This window comes from Phacochoerus africanus, chromosome 1 (genome assembly GCF_016906955.1).
Source record: "Phacochoerus africanus isolate WHEZ1 chromosome 1, ROS_Pafr_v1, whole genome shotgun sequence".
Taxonomy (NCBI): Eukaryota; Metazoa; Chordata; class Mammalia; order Artiodactyla; family Suidae; genus Phacochoerus; species Phacochoerus africanus.
In genome coordinates this window covers 160,257,099-160,283,334 of record NC_062544.1, presented here as the reverse complement: position 1 = coordinate 160,283,334, position 26,236 = coordinate 160,257,099, and positions in this window count along the sequence as shown.

Below are 26,236 nucleotides of genomic sequence, written 5' to 3'. Positions count from 1 at the left end.
AGCAGAGGCAGCGAGGGGGCAGCCTTGGAGCCATCAAGGGCTGATGGGAGGGCAATGGGGCTACTTTAAGTCACAGCCCAAAGACGGTGGCTCTGAGCCCCTAGGCTGGCCTCTTTCCCTTTCCTGGGTCCCCCAGGGTGTCCACCAGTCATCTAAAAAGCCAAGGTGACAGAGGTTCCCAGTTCACAGGCAGAATGTGGGGCTCACCTGAAGCACTACCCCCAACAGAGGCGCACTGCCCTGGTTCCTGGTCCACAGCAGCACCCAGCTAAGTACCAGAAAGGGTGGGGAGCTCAGCTCCTCTCCCCAGGGTCCTGCAGAGCCCTCTTACCCCCAGCTCTGCATGCCCCTTCTGCCACACCAGACAAGAACTCATATTGCCCAAAGCCCCACAGCACCCACAAATACACCTTTACACAAAAACAGAGACTGACAGACACACTAACTTAGCCACATATATGCTCACACACATTCACAGAGCTCCAATTCACTGCAACACTTCAACACATTCACACCAACGCACACTCAAGCAAACACACAAATGTTTGTACCGTCTCATGGAGACACACAAAACATTACCACCCACCCGTTTATTCAGATGCTTACGTGGAATCTTACATAGGGACACACACTCACACACATAGACATGCATATTCACTCGTGCGTGCACCCACACTCACATTTCACATTATAGCTTTTTTCTTCTTCTTCAGCTGAACTCACAGTATATGGATGTTCTTGGGCCGGGGGCAAATCCAAGCCACAGCAGAGAAAACACAGGATCCTTAACCCACTGTGCCACAGGGGGAACTCCTTCACGTGGGCATTTGACCCCTTGAGATACCTGCTGCTGTCTTCACTGGGGTCAGAAAGGGCTCATGGAGGGCAGGAGCCACCAGTTCCTAGGCCGCAACTTGCTAACAGTCCCTCCTCCCGTCGTCCCATGGCTGCCTCTCCCAAGACTCCCTCCCTCCTCCAGTGGCAGTTATTCTGGGCTCTTCTTTGCTATCCCCTCAATAAGCAGGTCATTTCTGGCCCTTCTCACCTTTGTCAAGCCATTTCCCTGGCCTGAAAACCCTTGCCAGTGTGTCTGGTCTATCCAACCCTACTCAAACTGCAAGACCCAAACACATCCTTGTCCCCATGAAGCACTGCTGCTAGCACTAACCTCCTGGGACTAAGCTTGCACCCTGGGAAGAGTATGCCCTGGGCCCAGGAGTTCCCACCTGTTTCCTGGCTGGAAATCTTGTCTCACTCATGAGATAGAAAAAGGCTTGAGGCACAAGGAAAGAACTGTGCCCTTCCTCCCCAACCCTGTTCTCTTGTAGCCCCAGAACACATAGGGTAGAGTTGGGCCCTCACCCAGATTCATTCTATTCTCATTTAGGTCTTTCAGGCTGAACGGGATCCTCTCTGGGGGCAGATGTACCTGGTTCAAATCCCAGCTCAACCATCTCTAACAGTATAACCTGGGCAACCTTTTTAACATATCTTGGCCTCTGTTTCCTCATTTAAAGAAGTGAGAATAGCAATTCTTCCCTTCTAAGTCTGGAATTAAGCCTGGATATAAAGTACCCTTCAGAACAGCTGGCACACAGTAGGTCCCCAACTCAACAAGGCGCTTCTCTCTATTGTCTCTCTCCGCTCTCTTTGCCCACAATCCAAGGCGGCTTGCCCCCCAGGAAGGAGTGGTCCAGAGCAGGATCCAGGGAAGCTGGGGCACCTGGCTCCAGCTCACACCCCCTCCACCAGGCTGCATCTGGGTCTGCTCCCCTCATGTGGAGCCCCAGATCTCCAGGACATCTTTGATTAATAAGAAGCGGAAAGATAAGCCTCACGATAATTAATAAATCATTAGCAGCATTACTTTTCATCAGATAAGCCCATTAATTGTTTCCATTTCCTTACAAAAAGCCCAGGCCTGGGGGCCCCTTACAGTGAGTTGATTTTATGAGAAATCCAAGCCCATAAAGAAAAGAAGGTCCCTGGTGGGATGAGCAGTGTCCACCAGCACAAGGACTGGGAAGAGTGTCTGCCCAACCCACACCTCTGCACTTTGGGAGGGCAATGACAAGAACACAAAAAACAACCACTCTCTCTCAGGCAGGGCCCTGAGGGTGTCCTCTGTGGCGCCAGCACCAACTGATTAGCAGTGTCTGTTGTAGTCATACCAAAAAAAGAAGGAAAAAAGCCACATCCTAAATGACCATAAAAAAGTTCTAATTGATTAGCAATGCCTGGCAGGGGCATGGGACAGGGCATGAAAGCACAAAGGGCATGCCTATCCCTGCATCCATCCATTTATCATCCATCCATACATACGTTCTGCAAATGCTTAGTGAGTATCAAGTTCTGCCCAAGGGGTTGGAGTACTGTGTGGAGAAAAAGAGATACAGTTCCTGCTCTCAAGAAATTTTTATTTGCCATCTCTAAAGTCCTATCCTTTTTGTGGAGGAAAATGAAATAGGGAAGGGGCTGCCCAAGGCCATATTGAGGGTCAATGGAAAAACCAAGTAGAGTCCCTTCACTGCCCCTTCCCCAGCCAGTCCCTCCCTCAAATAAGCAGCAAAGGGATCCTAGCTCCCCACTCCCTCCCCAGGCAAAGATGCTCTGCCAACTTCTCATGTACTGACCCCCAGACTCTGAGGACGGCAGCACATTTTCATTCACTTGGAGAAATGTTTTTGAACACAGATCATCTACAGGAGCACTGAGCTGGGGCACTCGGAAACTGCCCCCCAGAAACTGGCTGGTTGGTTGGATGGAAAAAACTACCTTAGAAAACAGTAATAACAAAGCAAAACGATGAGGTAGAACAGGAACACTTAATAACATGCTCCGAGACACTGAAGGCAAAAAACGTCCTTGCAAGCTGGAGATTCCTGGAAGTCTTCCTGAAGGAGGTGGCAGGTTAGGAAGGAATTGGAAAGAAGGTTTGAAGATAGATCTTTGAGGGCTTCCAAGACACTGCTTAGGAGGTTAAATTTGTCCCTGGGGTCTTTACTTGACCCCTCTGAAGTCACACTCAGAAGTATCATTGGATAAACCCAGTTTATCTTCCTATAGCAACAATCCTTTATTTATTTATTTTTTTAAATAGCCACACCTGTGGCATATGGAAGTTTCTAGGCTAGGTGTCTAATTGGAGCTACAGCTGCTGGCCTACACCGCAGCCACAGCAACACTGGATCTGAGCTGCATCTTTGACCTTTGCTGCAGCTTGGGGCCACATGAGATGCTTGACCCACTGAGCATGGCCTGGGGTCAAACCCATATCCTCAGGGACAGCATCAGGTTCTTAATCCACTGAGCCACAAGAAGAACTCCCTATAGCAGCAATCTTACAGATTTGAAAATGAAAGGTTTTTAATTAGGAAGTTCTTAAAAGTTTGGTCAAACTGAGACAAAATAAATTCCATATAGATTAAAGAACTAGACATTGAAATGAATAAAAATATGAAAATACTAGAATAAAATACAGGAGTATATTTATACACACTTGGGATAAGAAAACTTTGCAAGCATAGTACAAAATTAAAATGCCCTAAAAAATAAAACGAGTAGATTTACCTACATAAAAATTTAAAATTTTCTAGGGCAAAAGGCATCAAAAACAGAATTAAATATAAATATTAGGAGTTCCCATCGTGGCTCAGCAGGTAATGAACCAGACTAGTATCCACGAGGATGCGGGTTTGATCCCTAGCCTTGCTCAGTGTGTTAAGGATCCAGCATTGCTCTGAGCTGTGGTGTAGGTAACAGACATGGCTTGGATGCTGCATTGCTGTAGGCCAGCAGCTGTAGCTCCAATTCAACCTCTAGTCTGGGAACTTCCATATGCTTCAGGGGCAGCCCTAAAAAGCAAAAATAAATAAATAAATAAATAAATAGTTTTTAATAAATAAATAAATATTAGATGGGATAAATGTTTGTCATATACCCAATAAACGAAGGATTAAGATTTCCAAGTATAAAGAGTCTCCAACAAAAAGCTAAATCAATAAGCAAATCACAGAAGAAACACAAATGGCTAATCAAACCAGGATTTCTAAACCTCTGCACTACTAAGGATTGAGGCCAGTATTTCTTTCTACACACTAGATATCAAGAGTCCCCCCGGCCCCACCCCTGCTGGTCACAGCAATCAAACTGTCTCCAGATATTGCCAAGTGTCCTGTGGGGCAAACTCATCCCCAGTTGAACACCACTGTTAATAAACACAAAATAGCCTCAGCCTTCTGAATGTTGCAAATGAAAATAGCAATAAAATGTCATTTTCCTCTTATCAGATGGGGAAGATTTTAAAGATTGGTAGTAACTACAGATGGCAAGGATCTGGAAAGAATGGGGCTCTCCTTCTTTGTTAGAATATAAACAGATACAACAATTTCAGGAAGACAATCTGGCAGCATCTATCAGTTTCTTATATCTGCAAATTCATTGACCCAGCAATTCCACTTCTGGAGTCCTACCCCCACAGGAAAAAAAAAGTGCACAAAAGTGCATAGGACATTCACACAAAGGATGTTCACTGAGGGATTTTTTGTAATAGTGAAAACTTGGAAACGTGTGTAAACAAGTAAAGAAATGGTTAGATTCTGGTACATTGATATAAGTCAGATCATAAAAAGAGCATTTATGAAGACATATAGCTGAGGGGAAAAAAAGAAAGCTGCAAAATAATATGATCCTATATTTGGTTTTTAAGTTAAAATGACATACCTACACGTGTTTGTGTGTATCATGGGGGGAAAAAAGAGTGATAGAAAGATCTGGACAAATAAATAGAAATCACTAATAGTGGTTAATCCTAAGGAGTGGGTGGAGGGGATGAAAGTAGTAAGCCTAAGGAGAGAGAAGAATTTCCATTGTTTGCCTTACAGAGTTCTGTAGTGTTTGAGTTTTAACAGTGAGAACACATTATTTTTTTTAAAAAATTCAGTGTGTTTTGAGCAAATTCAAAGAACTTTGTGTCGTATATGCACAAGTAACATCAGCAAAATCTTATTGATCTCTCCTGATCAGAGTCATTTTTTCCAAAGGCTAGGTAACAGAAAAGTGTATAAGCAGTGAGAGATGGAACAATTGAGTTCTCTCTGTTAGCCCCGCTTCCTCTTGGAAAGCAAATGCCTGATGGTTAAAGTGAACCAGGTTTACTGCTGCAGCAAAAACTGATTTGGCCAATGTCTCAGCCACAGGCTAGGGCTGGGCAAGGCATGTCTTTTCTCAGCAGTTCTCTGAAATTTTCTGAAAAAGGAGTTTGCCGACTCAGACACCAGTTTTATTTTCACTTTGACAACGTAAACCCATGAACCTCCTTAAATCTGTTCAGCTGCCTGCTATTGTTCCTCTCAATCACATGTTCTGTTTACAAACATCACTGGGCTTCTTTCCACTTCTTACCACAGCAAATTTTCTCCAAACAGAAAAGAGACCAGCAGTTCTGGGATTTGGGTTAGTCTTCATTTCTCTTTTTAAAGTATAGTAATTTTAAAATTATGTTTTCAGCTTAGAACATGGATCAGTGGTTAAAAATAGGACATCTGAAGCATAAACTTGTAACCAGAGAAACTATGAAGCTCTTGAGGCAAATTCAGAACAAAATGAGTCACACGATCATGACAGATGTGCTTCTGACCTTGAGGTCTACCACATGACCATGACAACTACCAGGGCCAGAGTTCCACCCCAGCCACATCTAGTGAACTGGCGGTGAGCAACTCCCTAGAATACTGAACAGTGTTAAGTTGAGGCAGGTTTTATTTTAGTGGAGTTACGAAGAGCACATGAAATATCGATATGAAAGCCATCTCCATGCAATGACACTGAAAAAGTCAAGTATGCAATTTCAAAGAAAAAATAATAATTTTTTAAAACCTAAAAGAAACAAAGAGCATTATCATGAAAAACAAATTCAAAAAAGCAAATTAAAGGGTCTCTTAAAGATTTCTTTAGTCTGCTTCAGAAATGCCTGAGGAGTTCCCATGGTGGCTCAGCAGTAACGAGCCTATTATCTATGAGGATAAGGTTCAATCCCTCGCTCTGCTCAGTGGGTTAGGGATCTGGCATTGCCATGAGCTGTTGTGTAGGTCGACGACTCAGCTTGGATCTGGCGTTGCTGAGCCACAGTGGGAACTCCCAGACTGTATTTTTACTCCGGACTGCTCTTGAATTCTAAGCGGTAAACTTTTCATCCAAACTTAGTTTAAAAAGCTTAGCAGTTTGCATACTTGTCTCTTAAGTCCACTTTAAAACAAAATGAAAAGTTAGGTTGTTTTTTTAAAAAAAATTTGCTTGCCATATATACGTTTGCCAGCTTAATAGGAAGAAGATGCTAGTCTAGGTTTCCAAAGTTGAAGTTGATTTTTTCCACAGAGGAAAATACCAACTGTGCCATGACTAAGGGCAAAAAACCCATTAAGGTGAATAAAAGTCTTTGTTCACTGAAATGACGAGTGGCTCTGAGAGATGTTTTATTTAGAATATTTTTTCAAAGCTCGATTCTCTTAATCAACAACTGCAAGGCCAAGCTGAGAAATGATTTTACTGCCATGATCACTGACGTAAAAATGCAGTTGCAGAGTTGGATGAAGAGAGTTGATCAGGGGAACTAAGTGTAATTGAACCTCTTGGTTTATTTGCATGTATCAGTTTCTCTGAGATTCAGCTGATGTTTTCAAAATTGTTAGATTTATTGCAAGAGCATCCTACCCATGAGACAACTGCTTATGGCAATTACTTAAAATATTTCTTTGTACTTTTGACACAATCCCATGCATCTTTGATGCCTTCCTTCTTTCTAACGTTGGTAAGATGATCCTGGATCATCTGGTGCATTTCCTGTCCCAGACCTGAAATCAGTCGTGACTCCAAGAGGACATGGCTCCTTTTCAGGATATTCTTTAGAAGATTCCATTCTCCTATGCCCTCCATTTGTCCATAGTGCATCCCAGGAAATTGGGTGCAAAGCAGACTGTTGCAATGGAAATGGCATTCCTGTCAGGAACAATGTTAGTATTAGGTCGGGTTCATGAGCTCCAACGAGGAACTAAAGACAAGATAATGAATTGGAAAAAGCAGAACAAAACAACCATAGGCACCAAAGTAGTGGAAGCCACATCCCAACTGTGGAGTCTCAAACTCCTTTACTGGTCGACAAGAGTGTGAAGCCATTGATAAGTGGGCGGGGTCAACAGCAGTAGAGTGAAAGGGGGGCTGTCCATGATATGGGGGCTCTGGAGTGGAAGAAGATGCTTGAGAGAGGGAAATTTAGGACAAACTACAGGAAAGCCAGCCTCTCAAAGAAACAGGAGTTCTGAACAAACAAAAGTTTTGACCTGAAGCACCCTAAAACATCTCATCCCCACCACTCCCTGACTCTGTGATTTCAAGGAAGCAGCCCCTCCTTCTGGAATTCTGAGTTCCTTGTTGGTAAAATGGGGATAATTGTGGCTGGCATGAAGTTATGAGGATCTGATTAGATGACTGGCATCTCAAACCTAACATGTCTCAAGCAGTCATCAAACCTGCTATTTCCGTAGTCTTTTCATTTCTTTCTTTCTTTCTTTTTTTTTTTTTTTTGTCTTTTTGCCTTTTCTTGGGCCACTCTCGTGGCACATGGAGGTTCCCAGGCTAGGCGTCCAATTGGAGCTGTAGCCACCGGCCTGCGCCAGAGCCACAGTAACGCCAGATCCGAGCCGCGTCTGCGACCTACACCACAGCCCACGGCAACACCAGATCCTTAACCCACTGAGCAAGGGCAGGGACCGAACCCACAACCTCATGGTTCCTAGTCAGATTCGTTAACCACTGCACCACAGTGGGAACTCCATCATTTCTTTTTTTTTTTTTTCCTGCCGTACAGCATGGGGAGACAAGAGCATAAAATGGGAAAAAGAAAGTCTATTCAGCAAGAATTGCTGGGAAAACTGGACAGCTGCATGCAAAGCAATGAAAATAGAACACACCCTCACACCATGCACAAAAATAAACTCAAAATGGCTGAAAGACTTAAATATAAGACAAAACACCATCAAACTCTTTTTATCTTAATGACCTCTCATTCTCTCACTTGCTCAGGACCAAAAAATTAGAATATAAGTCCCATGGGCTCCACCTTCTAAACATATCTAGACTCTAGCCACTTTTCTACAACCTCCATCACCAGCACATTGGCCCAAGTCACAAAGCGCACTCCCCTGAATCATCACGCTTTCCCCCAGAGGGCTCCCTCCTTCCACCCTTGACCCCTGCAGTGGGAATGCACACAGCAACATGTAAATCCCACCAAATCACTCCTCTCTGCCCTAAATCCCTCCAATGTTTCCATTTCAGTGTAAAGCCATACCTGTGCACTAATAGGCCCTATTGTGTCTGGCCTCTGTTTGCCCACTGACACTGGAAAGGTTAGAGGATTCAGGTGTGACAATCATGTCTGCCACCCCAGTAATAGGGGAAGGAGTCTACAGGTGGGTGGCCCACCCAGAGCCAGAAGGGCTCTGAGCATCTTCTTTGCCTCTCTTTATCCTCTCTAATATCAGGGCTCGCCCGAGGAGGCCCTCTCTGAGCCCTTTGGTCCTCAGAGCCATGGTCCTATCTGTGCCCAGGGAAACCTTTGACTTTCTGTTATCTGTTATTCAAGCAAAATGGCAATTCCCAGCCCCTCTGCACTTAGGCCCTGTCCATCCCATCCTCCAGACCTCTGTCCAAAAGAGCTTTCCAACATTATCTTCCCCAAGAGGAGAGATTCATTTTATCCTCTCAACTTCCATTTCTTTGGAGCACCCACCATATGCCAGATAACTGCTAGCCACCTCGGAGCAGAAGATGCTTCCAAAGTAAAGGGGATGAGCTGTGTGTGAACATGTGAAACTCACTTAAGCTTTCTGAGCTTTGGCTGTCTTATCTGTAAATTTCCTCCAAGGAGATCACAGGCTACCACAGCCCTTCATGGAACAGATTGCCAGAATTCATCAATTATTTAATATGCACATCAGTCTACAGGGATAGGGTGGCCATTCCTTTTAAGCACACAGTAAGTCCTCAGGAAAAGCATATCGGTTATTTAGTTTAGTCCTGTGATTATTCAGTCTTATGTGCTGCCTGAAACACATGGAGAGTACAGAGATGAGTTAGACTCTTATCTTCAAGAAGCTGACAGTTAAGTGGGGAAGATCAAGGCACATCAAGTCTATATTATGCCTGTAAGAATGGGCTACAATCAATGGGTGAACCAACCTCACTGGTACTCAGAGAAAGGGTCACTTAGCTGTCTGTAGAGGTCTTCCTCCTTGGGGGACAGGACACTTGAGCTGGTCCTGGAAAGATGAACCCACTTGCCCTTCATTCCCTCCTGAGGGAAGAGCTCCAGGGAAGGCATGGCAACCTGGAGAAGCGTGCAGGCACAGGGACCCATGAGCAGGGAGGTGGAGAGCTGAGGGTGAGGAGTAGAGAATGGCCAAATTTCCAGACACAGTTGGATCATGGAGGGTCTTGGGGGTGGGGAAGCTAAGGAATTCATACATCAGTCTGAAGCTGTTGGGGAGACCTGGGGAGGTTTAAGCAGGAGTGGTTCTCAAAGAAATGGCAGTAGTACACAACGGTTAAGACCACAGCCGCTGGTAGAACAGATGGGGTTCAGGCCTTAGCTCTTGCCACCTACAAGCTGTGCAAACATGGGAATGTTATTCTGTTCCTTAGTCATCTCATCTGAAAAATGGACATAATAATTAGAACTTACCTCAAAGGGTTATGATCTGGATTAAACAAGCTAGTTCTTATAAACTATGCCTGGCCCATAGTAAGCATTTAATAACTTTGAGTATTAGCATTATCTTTCATTTAATTCTCTATATCTCCTACTAAATTTCCAGATAGCCCATGAGGGCAGGAAACTGCTCTTCTTGCTCTTCATGGCCCCAATGTCTAGGAAAGGGCCTGGCACATAGTAGGTGTTGAATTAATGTCTACTGTATTAAATGACAACTGGTGGACTAGATGGGCTGGTTCTCGTGTGCAATGGGCCTTTTCAAGGCAGTTGGTCCAGGTGAGGCTACTGTTAGGTTCAAGGCAACCCGTTCATCCCCAAAGACTTTTTCGGCTGCAGATACATCCCCACCAGGGCCTGCCCACCCCAGGAGACAGCCTTCATCTGGGCCTCAGAAGTCTACCCCTCAGAGGCCTCACATCATCCTGCTGCCACTCTACCTCTTCACCCAGGGGTCTAAAAACATGTCATTCCCGGGGAACTTCTGCTTTCCAACAACTCTTTCTTCTTCACCTTTTTTTTTTTTTTTTGCCTTTTGGTGTCATACGTGAGGCATATGGAAGTTCCTGGGCCAAGGAGGGGTCGACTCAGAGCTGCAGCTGCCAGCTTACACCACAGCCACAGCAACACCAGATCCGAGCTGCATCTGTGAACTACACTGCGGCTTGTGGCAACACCAGATCCTTAATACACTGAGCAAGGCTGGGGATCAAACCCACATCCTCATGAATACGAGTCAGGTTCCTAACCCACTGAGCCACAAAGGGAACTCCTGCTTTCCAACAATTCTTAATCCCTTTGCAGCCACCTCCCCACCTCTGCCCCAGTGAGCCTTCCACATTCAAATCTAGACAGGCCACTTCTATACTTAAAACCCAACTCTGCCTTTACCTGTCCTCAAGATAAAGTTCAGGAATTCTCGTCATGCCACAGTGGAAATGAATCTGATTAGGAACCATGAGGTTGCAGGTTTGATCCCTGGCCTCGTTCAGTGGGTTAACGATCCGGCATTGCCATGAGCTGTGGTGTAGCTCGCAGAAGCAGCTCGGATGTGGCTTTGCCATGGCTGTGGTGTAGGCCGGCAGCTGTAGCTCCTATTAGACCCCTAGCCTGGGAACCTTCATATGCCTTGGGTGTGGCCCTAAAAAAGCAAAAAAAAAAAAAAAAAAGATCAAACTCTTCAATACGGCGACTAAGCAAACTCAACAGGGTCAGGCCTAGACCCACATTCCCAGCCTCCTTCCAACCATACTATCACCCCCAGGCCCCTCCCCACCTCAACCTGAACCTGCAGCTCCCCTCCATGGTCGTCTATACACCTCTGCCTCCAGCTTCCTCCTCCCCAGTGGCCCCTATAAAGCTCTTCATCCTGTAAGACCCCCTTCAGTTATGGCCGACTCTATGGCACGCCTCCCAGACACCGAGCTAACAATTGAGAAACCTGTTTTATAGCCTCTTTCAATTGTCTATTTATATCTCTGTCTCTGTCCCAGGACTGAGAAGCCTTGAGGGCTAGAACTGTTTCTTTTAGTATCCCCAGTGCCCAGCCCAGAATCTGAGACACAATATAGTAATCGCTCAGGAAATTGTTGGTTGGTTGGTTGGTTAGTTGGCAAAATGAATGAATGAATGAATGGCAGGATCTCTGTGCCCCAGTGATCTGGTATATAGTCGGGCCACAGTGGGTGATCTTGTGTGAACCCCTGAATAAGATACCTCTCCACTGCCCTTCTGTGTTTGATTTTTTTCAGCATCAGCCTCTCCCAACACACAAACATATAAACACACACACACACACACACACACACACACACACACATACAGCTCTTCCTTCCCTCTCCTTCCACTTTTTCTAAAAGAACCCCTTGGTAAATATTAACTCATCAGACCAAAAAAGATACATTCAAATTTGTAGTTTCCAATTCTCAAAAACACAGATCGAGAATTGTCAAGTTGTCCCATGAAATGCCAAGCAGGGACAGCCTGTGAGCAGATGCTTCTTTCTGGGGAGACCCAGGTGCCACCTGCTCCCCCATCCTGCTGTATGCATGTGGGGCCCCAGCCCAGCCTCCCTTCCTTGGCATTGAGTGGACATCTGTGGCTGGGATATAATCCCAGGTAAGCCGCCCGCACACAGCCCAGCACCACCCCCCATCCTGGTCCCAGGGACTTGAATAGCCAGCCGCACCTGTGGGCCAGGCAGCCACTGATCCATGGGTGGAGCCCAACAGGACTGAGGCCTCAGCTTTTGAAGCATTGACAGGGCTGCCCTGCTGAGCCTGACCCATGACCTACAGGTGGGCACCAGCCATTGTCCCCACAGGTCCCAACTGCTGTCTGTCCTGCTGCAGGGACCCATGAAGGTATCCATTTCAGGTCAGTGCAAAGCAAAACAAACAGAGGGGCCAAGGGGCAGGGGTTTGTGTGGAGGGCTTTGCTGGATGGGAAGCCATTGTTGCAAGTACAGGTATAATCCGCAACAGGCAGGCCCTACAGACCAGCAGGACTCCACCTGCCCCGAGCTTGTTTACATGGCCAAGTCAGATCTCCAGAAAAAAGACACTCTGGAAGTCAGGGGGTTCCACGGGGGGTGTGGAAGAGGCCTCAATATCAGAAACTGGCACCTTCCTCTCACTGAGCCTGTGGACCAGAAGGAAGGAGGTGAGAAGCCCTTTTCCTCCCCGCCACAGACCTGAAGCTGGGGTTAGGCACAGGCAGGGCAGGAGCGAGCTGCCAGAGCCCCCACAGCCCAAAAGCTGCAGACAACAGGAGCACTGTAAGAGCACTTGCCGTTAGCAGAGGCTGAGTCAACTGCAGCCATAACATTCCGGCCATGGTCAGTGTGATACTGACAAATAGGCCAGTATTTGTGAATGGAGGCTCCAAGGGAGTTTGAAGGCGTTGTATTATTTGTGGTGGTGTATTATTGTGAACAAGCACAGACCTGGGTCTAGATTCTAATTGTGGTTGGCTGCAACTCACTCTGTGAACTCAGACAAATGACTTAAACTCTCTGAGTCTCAGTTAATTCACCTAGAATACAGGCATGCCAATGACTAGCTTGTAGGGATGCCGTCTGTGAGAATCAATTTTGTGCAAAATCCCTGGCCCGACCTCCAACCTCTCACTTCAGTCCACTTGGCTCATGCAACCAAATCGGTGTTTCCAAAATACTGAGACTTTTAAAACATTTTTATTGTTAGATATAACTCACATTCAGGATATGCTCAAAGTATCAATGTATGACTTCACAAATGATTATAAAACAAATATCTATGTGTTCCTTACCCAAATAAAAAAAACTAAACACTGACTGGATTCCAGAAGCTAACACAGATCACTTTCCAATCATAGCTTTCCCTTTCATCCTAACAGTATAAATATATGGAATCATACAGTATGTATAGCTTCTAAATATCACCTTATATGTTCTAAATTGATTAGCTGTTATGTGTAAATTAATTCTTTTCACTGTTGTATAATATTCCAGTACATGGATTTACCATAATTCTTTTTTTTTTTGTCTTTTGTCTTTTTTTTGTTGTTGTTGTTGTTGTTGTTGCTATTTCTTGGGCCGCTCCTGCGGCATATGGAGGTTCCCAGGCTAGGGGTCGAATCGGAGCTGTAGCCACCGGCCTATGCCAGAGCCGCAGCAACACGGGATCCGAGCCACGTCTGTGACCTACACCACAGCTCACGGCAACGCTGGATCGTTAACCCACTGAGCAAGGGCAGGAACCGAACCCGCAACCTCATGGTTCCTAGTCGGATTCGTTAACCACTGCGCCACGACGGGAACTCCCCATAATTCTTTATATAGCCATTAATAAGCATTCTTATATCTATCATAGAGCACAATTAAAGGAAAAACTTTTTCCTCTACACACACACACAGAACATTTCTAGACACCCCATGTGCAGCATTTTCCCCACAAACCAATTGTTTAACACCAGCTGGATGTCCTGCAATTCAATTCTGATACTCTGTACCTCGAGTTAGTGTCAGGTCCCACAGGTTAAGGGTTCAGTCCCACAATACTGACCCTATTTCAGATATCAGGAGCAAATAGTGGATTTCCAGGTTACCCCCAATCATGCCCAACTCGGCTACAAGTCAAAGGTTCCCAAGAACCCCTCCTCAGGTTCAATAATTTGCTATAATGGCTCCCAGAACTCAGGGAAATACTTATATTTACCAGCGTGTGATAAAGGACATGATAAAGGGTACAGATGAATAGGCAGATGAAGAGGTGCATAAGGCAAGGTACAGAAGGGGCCCACATGAGAGCGTCTGTCCCCATGGTGTTTCGGTGCTCCACTCTTCTGGCATATGGATGTATTCAGCAACCCTGAAGCTCTCCAAACCCATTCAGGGATTTGTTCAGGGCTTTTTATAGAGACTTCATCACGTAAGTATGGTTGACTATTAACTTACTCCCTAGCCCCACCCCCCTCCCCCAAGGATTGGTGGGGGGCAGTGAAAGTTCCAAGCTTCTTATCACAGTTTGGTCTCTCTGGTGACCAGCCCCCACCCAGGGGCCCAACAAGAGTCACCTCATTAGAACAAAAGATGCTGCTATTACCCAGGATATTCCAAGGATACAGGAGCTTTGTGTCAGGAACTAGGGTCAAAGACCAAATATTAGAACAAAAGATGGCCCTAGCACTTTTATTGCTTAGGAAATTACAAAGCTTTTAGGAGCTCTGGCTAGGCACACACAGGCACACCTTTATTTGGGGTGTATTTGTGGGGAGGAAATTGCTGAGTCGTATCCTGAGTATCTTCAATTCTGCTGGATAATTCCTCACTCTTTTCCATGGTGGTTGTACCAATTCAGCACTCCCTTGAGTGATACGGAAGAGTTCCCATTGTCCCACATCCTCACCTAGACTGATGCCACCAGAGGTGTTTTGTTTTGGTTTGTTTTGGTTTTGTTTTGTTTGTCTTTTTGTCTTTTCAGGGCCATACCTGCGGCATATGGAAGTTCCCAGGCTAGGAGTTGAATGGGAGCTACAGCTGCTGATCTACACCACAGCCACAGCAAAGCCAGATCTGAGCAGAGTCTGTGACCTACACCGCAGCTCACAGCAACACCGGATCCTTAACCCACTGAACGAGGCCAGGGATCGTACCCACATCCTCATGCAGAGTAAGATTTTATGGATAGTCAGATTCGTTACTACTGAGCCACAAGGAGAACTCCCCAAAAGAGGTTTTAACTTTAGCCATTCTGATGGGTATCTTATTGTGGCTTAAATTTCCATTTCCCTTATTACTAATGAGATTGACCAGCTTTTAATATGTATATTAGACATTTAGACATCATCATTTGTGAGGTGCCTGTTAAAGTCTTTGCTCACTTTTCTATTGGGTTGCTTGTCTTTTGTAGGAGTCTTTTATCAATTTTGGAAATGGACTGTGTCTGCAATATGTCAAGTATCTTCTATTTTGTCACTTCAATTTTCCCTCTGTTTTTATAGTATCTTGATGAACTGAAGTCCTTGATTTTAATATAGTCTTTTTCCTTATGTTTAGTGATTTTTATTGGCTAAATAAAAAACTCTTCCTACCCCCAAATCATGAAGATATTGTCTCAGCTTATCTTCCTAAAGCTTCCTTATTTTCCTTTTATCATTTAGATACACAGAACATCTGGATTTGATTTTTGTGATGAGGTAAAGGTCAAGTTTCTTTTTTTTTTCAGGTAGATACCCAATTTCCCCAACACCATTTTTCTCCACTCGGCAGTACCACTTTTGTCATAAATCACCGTCTATACATGCATGATCTGTTTCTGGATTCCCAAATCTCTTTTATCATATATTTGTTTATCCTTGTGACAGTAATGTTGTCTTGATATCTGTGGCTCTATAATAAGTGTCAAGGAAGCAGTACATACTTGTTTCTTTCTATAAGATTGTGCTGCTCTTGTTCCTTTGTATTTCCAAATTTTAGAATCACCTTGTAAATTCCACAAAAGCAAAAGATCTGGGATGTTCATTGGGATTGCACTGCATCTACTTTGAGAAAGGATATCATTACAATATTGAATCTTTCAATCTATGAACTTTGTATGTCTCTGTTCTTTATTCTTTACTTCTTTAGTTTCTTACAATAATATTTTATGGTTTTCTCCATAGAGGCTTTACACATGTTTTGTTAGGTTTACTTCTAGTTATTTGATATTTGTTATATATATTTGTTATATACATAAATTTTTTTTGTCTTTTCTGGGGTCGTGCCCCCGGCATATGGAGGTTCCCAGGCTAGGGGTCTAATTGGAGCTGCAGGTGTCAGCTTACACCAGAGCCACAGCAACGCAGGATCTGAGCCACATCTGTGACCTACACCACAGCTCATAGCAATGCCAGATCCTTAACCCACTGAGCAAAGCCAGAGATCGAACCCAAATCCTTATGGTTCCCAGTCGGATTTGCTAACCACTGAGCCACAACTAGTTATTTGATATTTGTTATATATTTAAAGTGGTATCTTTTTACATTTTTTATTTTCTGTTTTTTGCTGGTATATAGAAACAGGATTGACTTTTGCACATTGTATTTATGGCCAGCAAAGCTCTCTTATTAAGCCTGATATTTTTATCTTAAGATTCTTTTGGATATTCTACATATACAATCCTGTCCTCTTTAAATCCTGAGTTGTTTTTTGTTTGTTTTTTATTTTGTTTTGTGCTTTTTTGCTTTTTAGGGCCCCACCTGTGGCACATTAAAGTTCCCAGGCTAGGGGTTGAACTACAGCTGCCAGCCTACACCACAGCCACAGCAACACTGGATCCTTAACCCACTGAGTGAGGCCAGGGATCAGACCCAAATACTCATGGATAATATTAGGGTTCACAACCTGCTAAGCCTCAATGGGAATTCCTGTGATTTTTGTTTATTCTCTTCATTCATTCTATTTATTTTCTTACCATACTGCTCTGGCAGCATTTCCAAAACTTACTTGACTACAGACACTTTGGTTACAGAACTCTGACTTCATCTCTAAAAAGCTATAGAAAATAGCTATTAAGGGTAGAATAGGGAAAAAGAACCAGGATATGATTTAGAACTAAAAGACTTGTGTCTGACTCACATTTAGCAGTTATGTGACCCAGGCAAGCTACTTAAGGATCTATCAGAATAGCCTTTAAAAAAATTTTTTTTAATTATAGTTGATTTACAATATTGTGCCAATTTCTGCTGTACAGCAAAGTGATTCAGTTACACATATATACATTCTTTTTTATATTCTTCTCCATCATGGTCTGTCCCAGGAGACTGGATATAGTTCCCTGTGCTGTACAGTAGGACCTTAGTGTTTTTACCCATTCTAAATGTAATAGTTTGCATCTACTAACACCAAACTCCCAGTCCACCCCACTCCCCCACCCCCACGGCAACCACAAGTCTTTTCTCTATGTCTTCGAGTCTGTTTCTGTTTTGTAGATAGGTTCATTTTGCCATATTCAGAGTAGCCTTTTAACATGGTTGCAAGCAAAAGGTGGTGACAACTGCTGGAGGTTTCTCAGGAGTAAAATGAAATTATGAAATCAGTGTTTTTAGTAAAATCCTGGGACCACCATTTGCGGAATACACATATTTTCAAATATATGTAAGTCCCCATTTGTAAAAAACTGCATACACTGAGGATTAAAGCAAGTCTGAAAAAATTTTTAGGACTGAATGTTTTTTGACTACAAAGCGATTAAGCTAAGAATTATTTTTTAAAGGATTAAATATATTTGGAAATTAAGTTATATTCTTCTAAACAAAGTAAAATCCACAATGTAAATAAAACAAAATATCTTGAACAGAAAATATTTCACTTGAAACTTGTGGAAAGCAAACACATAATTAACTATAGGGGAAATTACTTCCTTAGAAGCATATAAAGACTGAAATTAATGCACTTAACATTTGTCTCAAGAAATCATGAAAACATCATCAACAGCAACAGTAAAATAAACCTAAGGACTCAGAAAGAAAAATTCATAAAGAGTAGAAATGAATGAAAGAGAAACCAAACAAAAAATAAAAAAGATCAACAAAGCCAAATTTGGTTTATTGAAATGACTAATAAAATTAATAGTGCCCTGGTTTTTAAGGAGATGTAAACGAACAATGTTAGGAGTGAAAATGAAGAAATGAACTTCAGAGCCACAGACAACTGCGGGAAAGAAGAGAGACGATATTAGGAACAACTTCATGACAAAATATTTGAAAGTTTAACTAGAATAGATACATTCTGATAAAAACTCAACTTTCCAAACATCTGTCAGAAATTCTAATGATTCTATGATTATTAAGGAATTGAATCCAAAAAAAAATTTCCATGAAGAAAACACCACAGACAACTTCTGCAAAACATTTAAGCAAGACATTTCAGTAATCTAGTCAGAAAACAGTAGAGAAAGTTTCTCAGCAACTTTTTACAAAGCTAGATTTAACCCTTATCTGCCTCACACATTTTTTTAAAAAAAATGGATCAAGCACACTTTTGAATATAGAAGAAGAAATCCTTAATAATGTATTCTCAAATTGCACTTAGCAGAATATTAAGAGAATAACAAACAATGGACTCTTGGTAAGCATGCAGCAGAGCTGGGGGAGGCAGAAATGAGAAGCTGATTTACCACCATCTTTCCTCGTCTCCTGGGCATCAGCTGCTTTGTTTGTAGAAAAAAATAGAGAGTATCAATTAATCCAACTAGCCAGTCCAACAGAGTTTTCAGTTAAGTTAAGGTCTACAAAGACAGATCTATTAGATGGGTGTATGATGGGGGGAGATGTGGGTATACATGAGACAGAGTTGAAAGAACTCATAGCATACAAGGTGTTTTGTACATTTTGAACTTGATATTTTCACATAAGTCTATCTTTCATAAAGATCATTTGAAACAACTAACAACCTTTTCTTATGGATATGCCGTTTTTTACATAAGTGACCCCTCATTGTTAGGCATTTAAGTTTTTCTATTTTTAAAAATTTTTATTTGCTTTTTAGGGCTGCACCTGTGGCATGTGGAAGTTCCCAGGCTAGGGGGCAAATCGAAGCTACAGCTGCTGGCCTACACTAAAGCCACAGCAGTGCGGGATCCGAGCCACATCTGTGACCTACACCACAGCTCATGGCAATGTCAGATGCTTAACCCATTGAGAAAGGCCAGGGATAGAACCTGCATCCTCATGGATCCTAGTCAGGCTCATTAGCCACCAAGCCACAAAGGGAACTCCCAAGTTTCTCTTTTTAAATGCTAGAAATCACTTCACAGGAACACATTCCTTGTCCACATTTCTGCTATCTCCTTAGGACCTATCTTTAGAAATAAAATTATACCAACAATTGCCACATTTTAAAATTCTTTACACCTATTAAAGATCTTGATGCCTTTGGCCTAAGTGCTCTCCAAAAAGTTGGCCCCATTTATATACTTCCACCAGCAATGCACAAGCAGACCATTTTATCTGTCTTCAGTAGCATTTAAGTTTTCTCTTAACTCCTGTTACTACAATGTGTTTAAATTGGCGTGTCACTGTTCTTTCAACTTAGCACCATTTGATGAACAGCGACTGCAAACCTTCTGTCCCACATTTGTCAGCCGGTTCCTTTGCTGTACATTGGCTTTACTGCCTTCTAAAAATCTCTACAGGGTGAATTTCTTCAACACAAAGTCTCCAGCACATGTGCTGTGGGATATGCGATCTTGGGACGGGCATCAGCCAGGTACCTGGCTGGCCTAGTGACGGAGAACTGGAAACCCGAGCACCTCTTTGCAAAACCACTTTCCTAATGACCAACCCTCTGAATAAGCCAAGAGTAGGATAAAGTGAAAAGGCCATATGTGAGGTCTCTGAATTGCCACAGGACTGGAAACACTATTACACTTGTTTTTAATCTCCCCACCTTTCGTTCATCTCTCTCCTTTTAATTTTGCTAAATGGCCCAGCCGCTTCTGTTGAGGAGAAGGTATTTAATATGGGTGAGGATTTAGCTGTTCTTCCAGGAACAGGCTGGGCCACTGCTTTTGAAATGTCATCTTGATTTGCTGCTTCCCCACTAAGTAAGAGACTTACTAGGGCTTAGGGGATGAATCTGGAAACAAACCTCCCTAATGAAATGGCCTGAGGCTTCACCCACGGTTGTAGCTCTGGGGACAGCTGCCCAGGGAGCAGAAGCACCTGACAGGAAAGGAGTCTGGGACCTAAAGGACCTTCCTCATAAGCCCTTCTGTATCCCCCACCTGGCTCCAGCCACTCAGAACTGCATCAAGTTCCCTATTCTCCTCTCTCTCCCTCGCCACCCTCTCAAGTTCCGCCAGCACCTTGTACCTTTACCTCTGCTCCCATTTACTCCAAGTGTTAGAATTACCAGTTGACTCCCACTTTCTCTTCCTCCTATCCCCACTCCACACTGAGTTCTCTGACAATGGGGGCTGGGTCTGATTTGCCAGGATAACTTGGTGTTGGACAGCATTGGTTCCAGTAGTTGCTCAATAAATAACTGGTGAGTGGATAAAAGAATAAGTCACTAGATAATCCTTAACAAAACCCTTAACATCTCTGTGTTACAAATCAGTCTTAGTTCTCTTCTCTGTCAAGTGGAAAGGTAGATCTGTGCTGTACCTTCCTTACAGAGATACTGTGAACACCTTGTATTCAAAGGATACAGTAGCATCCTTGGCGGTACTTCTCAAGGGTATCTGAACAAGAGTGTCAGTGGAATCTGGGATCAGGCCTGAGCTCTGCTGACTGGCTCATGGCTGTGTCAGGCTCAGGTATCAACGAAGGGGCACTAAACAATCAAGTGGCAGAATTACTTGGTCATTTTGCATCAGCCAGCCTCTGTCACTGGCTGCCCAATTGCTAGCTCCAGAAGATCTACCAGGTCAAATGTTCCAACTGGCAGGCTACATGCACCACAGCCTGAACCTGCTGCAAAGCCCTTTCATGCTCTGTACCCCACCCCCACCCCCCGCAAAAAAAAAAAAACTTTTCAACTCTCCTTATCCCTTATAAATGAATTACACCAGTTTTCCCAAATGCAGTGTATGTTACCTCCAGAACACACAGAAGCCTACCAAGCACTGTGCTGCTTTTGCTGGGAGGTGCAAGATACAGTAACTGTCCTTTCGAAAGGATACCCCAGCATGCCTCTGAGCACTGAATCCCTAAAAACTTCAGAGATGTAGAAGTACCTTCGTCATCATAAGATTTATTTCCAATCACACGTAGAATACATGTCATACCCACATCTCCAATGTACTTGCCATTTCTTGATCATCTAGTTCAATTAACACGTTGACATCAATCTGGCAAACCAATACGACATTCTTTAGAATGTCCAGGTCCCTTTTGCACTATATTATAACATAAAGTAAGAGAAATAGCATCATCCTGGAGCAGGACTGTTGCCTATCCCATGTGAATCCAAACTGATTCTGCTCCTGCTTCCCAATGGGTATGGACAAGAACACAACTGCCAGACTGAGACTGATGCTTATATATCATGTGCTGGAGATGGTGCTGACCTTCCCCAACAAGGACAGCACATCAGGCTTAGCAGCTACAATGGGGCTATATCTTGGTGCTAAAGACTATTCAATACCAAAATTTGATGGTTAAGTGAAAATGTTTTACTGCCAAACAGGGAACCTGATCCTGCACAGATTCTAGGTAAGCTTCTGGGAATGAGGTGCAAAGAAAAAGAAATGGGGAAGTGCTGTCAAAGCCAACAGACCAAGAGTCATTTTTGTCCAATATTAAGAAAACAAAGTCTGGGAGTTCCCGTCATGGTCCAGCAAAAATGAATCTGACTAGGACGAGGACACAGGTTCAATCCCTGGCCTCGCTCAGTGGGTTAAGGACCTGGCATTGCCGTGAGCTGTGATATAGGTCATAGATGTGGCTCATATCTGGCGTGGCTGTGGCTGTGGCTATGGCTGTGGCTGTGGCTGGCAGCTGTAGCTCTGATTTGACCCCTAGCCTAGGAACTTCCATATGCCACAGGTATGGTCCTAAAAAAGCAAAGCAAAAAAAAAAAAAAAAAAAAAAAAAGAAGGGAAGGAAAGTCTGGATGAAACTGGGTCACTGATAGTAACTGGATTTTTCTGTTGTGTTAGCACTGGAAGTGGTCCACTGTATACAGGTGGTGCCTGTTTTGGAATTACATCATCCAGGTGTAACTGGATGTCTGCAATCCCTGCCTTAGGATTACGGGGTCCAGTTGCTCTGCGATGTGTCTGAGTTAGGGTTATGTCACAACCTCAGGTCTGAGCAGCACCAACAGGCTAGGTGGACAGGCTAACTGGCCAGGTCAGAGCTCCTCACTGATTAAGTCTAGGATAGTTCACTGTTATCCATCAGAATCCAACAAGGTGTTACAGGTACCCAGCTGCTGAAGGAAACAGGAAGCCAACATCCTTTAGATCTTGGAGGGTAGCATGAGTCTCTGCTAGCCCTCCCAGGATAAGGTATTACTGTTTTAGGTATTATCTTGGCCAGGAGGAGGGCAGTTTCAAAGCCTCCACTTGACTTTTCGCATGACAATTGTTCTTACTCCACAGGCCAAGGAGCTGATGTGAGGCCTCTACAAACTACCAAGCATGGTTCGCCCTAACTGCACATGTAGGGCCTGTGGAAGAGATCATCCAGTGGGTCCATGGGTCTGTGGGATCCCCTGTGAACAACATCTGGGCCAGAAACCATCTATTACACGGACCTCACATTCCCCCTTCTAGGGGAGCTATGATGGCACTTTGGCTCTGGGCATCAAGGTAAGCTCAGACTCTGTGAAAAGTCTAAAAATGTTCTCTGATTTTGGAAACATGAGTATTCTCTCCAGTGAGTAAATCTACCTAAGGAAATGACCCTAAGCAATTTTGAAAAAGGTCTGAGATAATTATTACTGATAACAGTTCCTTCAGAGTTCCAGGGTTCTTCCTCATAGGGACCCAGCCCCCCTTTGTGGGGCCCATCTGTCTGGTAAGGAAGATTGTGGTCCTTTAACTACCTTGGGAGCATTACATAGGTGGGGCCCTGCTACCCTACTCAGACTTTGCCACTTATCACCACAGTTATGCCCACCTTGCTCCTGCGATTCAAGCACCACCATCCGGCCTCCAGCATTTGGGACTCTATCCTTCTCCAGTGCTCCAGGAAGCCCAGTACTGGAAAAAATCTCTTATTCACATCATCCCTGGTCCACTGAACTTCTCAATGGTGCCAGCGCCCCTCTCAGCACCTTCCCTATCACTTCAATAAACAGAATGTTCTCTTAGCCAGCTGTGGAACATCACTGACTTTTTTCCAACCTCATGTAGCATGTTTACTCTATTCTCTAAGCCTTTTGGTCCCTTCCACTCTGTCTGTCATGTCTGCTTCCCTTTGTGTGGGACATCACTTTTGATAAGTTTCCAAAAGGCATCCCAGCGGCATATTAGCACAATCTCCTGAGGTTCTTGGCGGGCTGTGAAATCCCATCTGTGCTACCACATCAATGAATTCCTGTCTACCTAGCTTGCCCTCCATCTCCCTTGATAACCTTGATCCAGTCCCATGTGCACCCTCCCAACCCCGTCCACTCATGCAACAAATTAGCCAGGTCCTGCCCCCTCAGCAGGCCAGCACCTCCCTAGTCACATCCTCTGGGATTTGACCCTTGTTATTGATCTGGTTGCCAGGAAGAGCAATGGGGATAAATCCCAACAGTGCAAAGCATTGTTTTATAAAGCACCTCCCTTATTTTGTTTGAGCCCATCACAGGATTTTCAAACAGGTGGTGGGGGTGAAGCGAGAACAACTGTCTTCTAATAATGGGGAGGGGACCACCTCTGCCCAGCAGGTTCAGCGGAATCTGGGAGTTTGAGGTTCTCAATTGTATCTACTCTCTTTCAAGTGCCCTAGACTTGTGCAAGGCTGGAGCTGAGAATTCAGCCTCTGAGGTTCACTCTTCCAGTTAAGTCCAGTTTTCTGTTCTGTCTTCCCGCTGGCTGCATAAGATCAGTGTTTCCTTAAGTGATGCCAATGAAGCTCTCCTGCCTTCCCATTCTGCCTTAAATTGGTAACTAATTACCCACAGCCTGCCATGATTTCTCTTGAAATCAGTGATGCTCAGTGACAGCCACCCACTCCTATAGTTACCCTTTCCCTCTTACTTCCCATAAATGCCAGAGAGAATACATCAGCCTGCACTGCCTCCCATCAGTATCCCCACCCAGCTCACTGAGGTAAAAGTTTTAGCAGTAGCACCTCCCCAGCACACCAGGGCCACCTGTGCTCACCTTCTGCCAGCAATGGCCAGCCAGCTGGCAAGGGATCATATATTTTTTTAATTTATGGCCACACCCATGGCATATGGAAGTTCCCCGGCTACAGACTGAATCTTAGGCATGATCGAGACCTATGCTGCAGCAACGCTGGATCCTTTAACCCACTGCACAGAGCTGGGGATTGAACCTACACCTCTGCAGCAACCCAAGCTGTTGCAGTCTTATTTATTTATTTATTTTTTACTTTTTAGGGCCACAACTGTGGCATATGAGAGTTTCCAAGCTAGGGGTCCAATTGGAGCTGCACCTGCCAGCTTACACCATAGCCACAGCAACACCAGATCTGAGCCGCATCTGTGACCAACACCACAGCTCACAGCAATGCCAGATCCTTAACCCACTGAGGGAGGCCAGGGATTGAACTTGCATCCTCATGGATACTAGTAAGATTCTTAACCTGCTGAGCCACAAAGGGAACTCCTGCAGTCATATTCTTAAGAATGAATTCCATAGCAGGAACTCCAAGGGATTATATTTTGAGGCCTGATTTTTACCACCACTCTGGATACCACCTTCCTTAGACTAGACTCCCTAAAAACAGATTCTGAGACAGAGACCGATGTACAGAAATTCTACTGGGGGTGCTCCCGAGAGAGACACCAGTAGGAAGTAAGGAAGGCAGAATTGAGCAGAGAGAGAAGCTGACACACAGTGCAATTTGCAACTGAGACCTCAGCTAATCCTGTGGGCTGGTCCTTGGTATCCCCACACCAGCCAGTCATTGGCCGGTGGATGTCCCTAAATGGGGATATAACCTGAGGTAGGGCCATTTTCTGCTGTAGAGGGCAGGGCCCAGTGAGGACCAGGGCTGTGAGCCATCAGCCAACATTCCCAGCAGCAGGGAAATGGGCGCGTCTGCCCTGAAGAGGAGATATGAGCGGAGCACCATAACACCCCCAGTTTTCCCTCACTCCATTCCCTAAAAGCTCCACCCTCTGTGGATACCTGGCACCGGAGGGCTTGGCCCTCCCACCACAGGGTTAACTGCAAACTTGGCTTTGGGGCTGGATGGGGCTTCAGGAACTGGTCCCTAGGCAGCCACTACTCAGACAGAGATGCCAAAGCCCAGTGCTGAGTAGAATCAGCATGCAGAACAGGAAGAGGGCCAGGACTTCGAGTCTCTCCCTCCTCTCTGTCCCACATCTGAGGGCAGGCAGAGCTGCCTCCATTAATCCTTCCCTGCAGAGCCTGAATTAGGGGCTGAGAAGATCCAGGCTGAGGACTCCTCTCCTGCCCACAAATCTAACACCGTCTGGGCTGTCCCCTCACGGTCTCCTACTGCAGGACAGATCCTGCCTCTCGTACAGCACCTGAGTTCTGCTACCCACCAGGCAGTGAGCATCTGCATCACTACAGACCCTGGGCTCTGTGCCCTACATATGTGACCTCATTCAATACTCAGCAATCTTTTCAGAGAACCCTGAAGGCAGTTATTACTGTTTCCATTTTATTTTATTTTTTGTCCTTTTTTGGTCTTTTTTTAGGAACGCACCCATGGCATACGGAGGTTCCCAGCCTAGGGGTCCATTCGGAGCTGTAGCTGCCAGCTTACGCCAGGGCCACAGCCACGCCAGATCCAAGCCTCATCTGCAACATACACCACAGCTCATGGCAACGCTGGATCCTTAACCCACTGAGCAAGGTCAGGGATCAAACCCGTGTCCTCCTGGATGCTAATCGGGTTCATTAACCACTGATCCACAAAGGGAACTCCTGTTTCCATTTTAGATATAAAGAAACTGAGGTTCTGAGAGGTGAGGTGACTTCCGTTCACTTCTGAGGTAGTGAGCAAGAGAACTTCCCCTCTCCCCACTCTGAAAACCACCCAATCATACCATGAGGTCCCAGGGGCTGAAGTCCTGTCCCTGCCATCTCTATTGTATCTGGCCTGACCACTTGCAGGTCTCAGCAAAGCCTTGGAGCATGTTTTAGGAGCAGCCCAGGGGCCCCTGTGGTGGTGACCACCTTAAGTCTGTCCAGAACTGAGGGCTTTTGCTGGAACTCTCACTCCACTCTTCCCATTCCTGCCTCTCTTCTCAGGAGAAAGAGGGTAGTGGGTCCGTCTGTGACCATGGATGGGATTGGCCTCGGCAAGTGAGACCACTGAGCCCTCCACCCATCACTGCCCTCCCTCCAATGC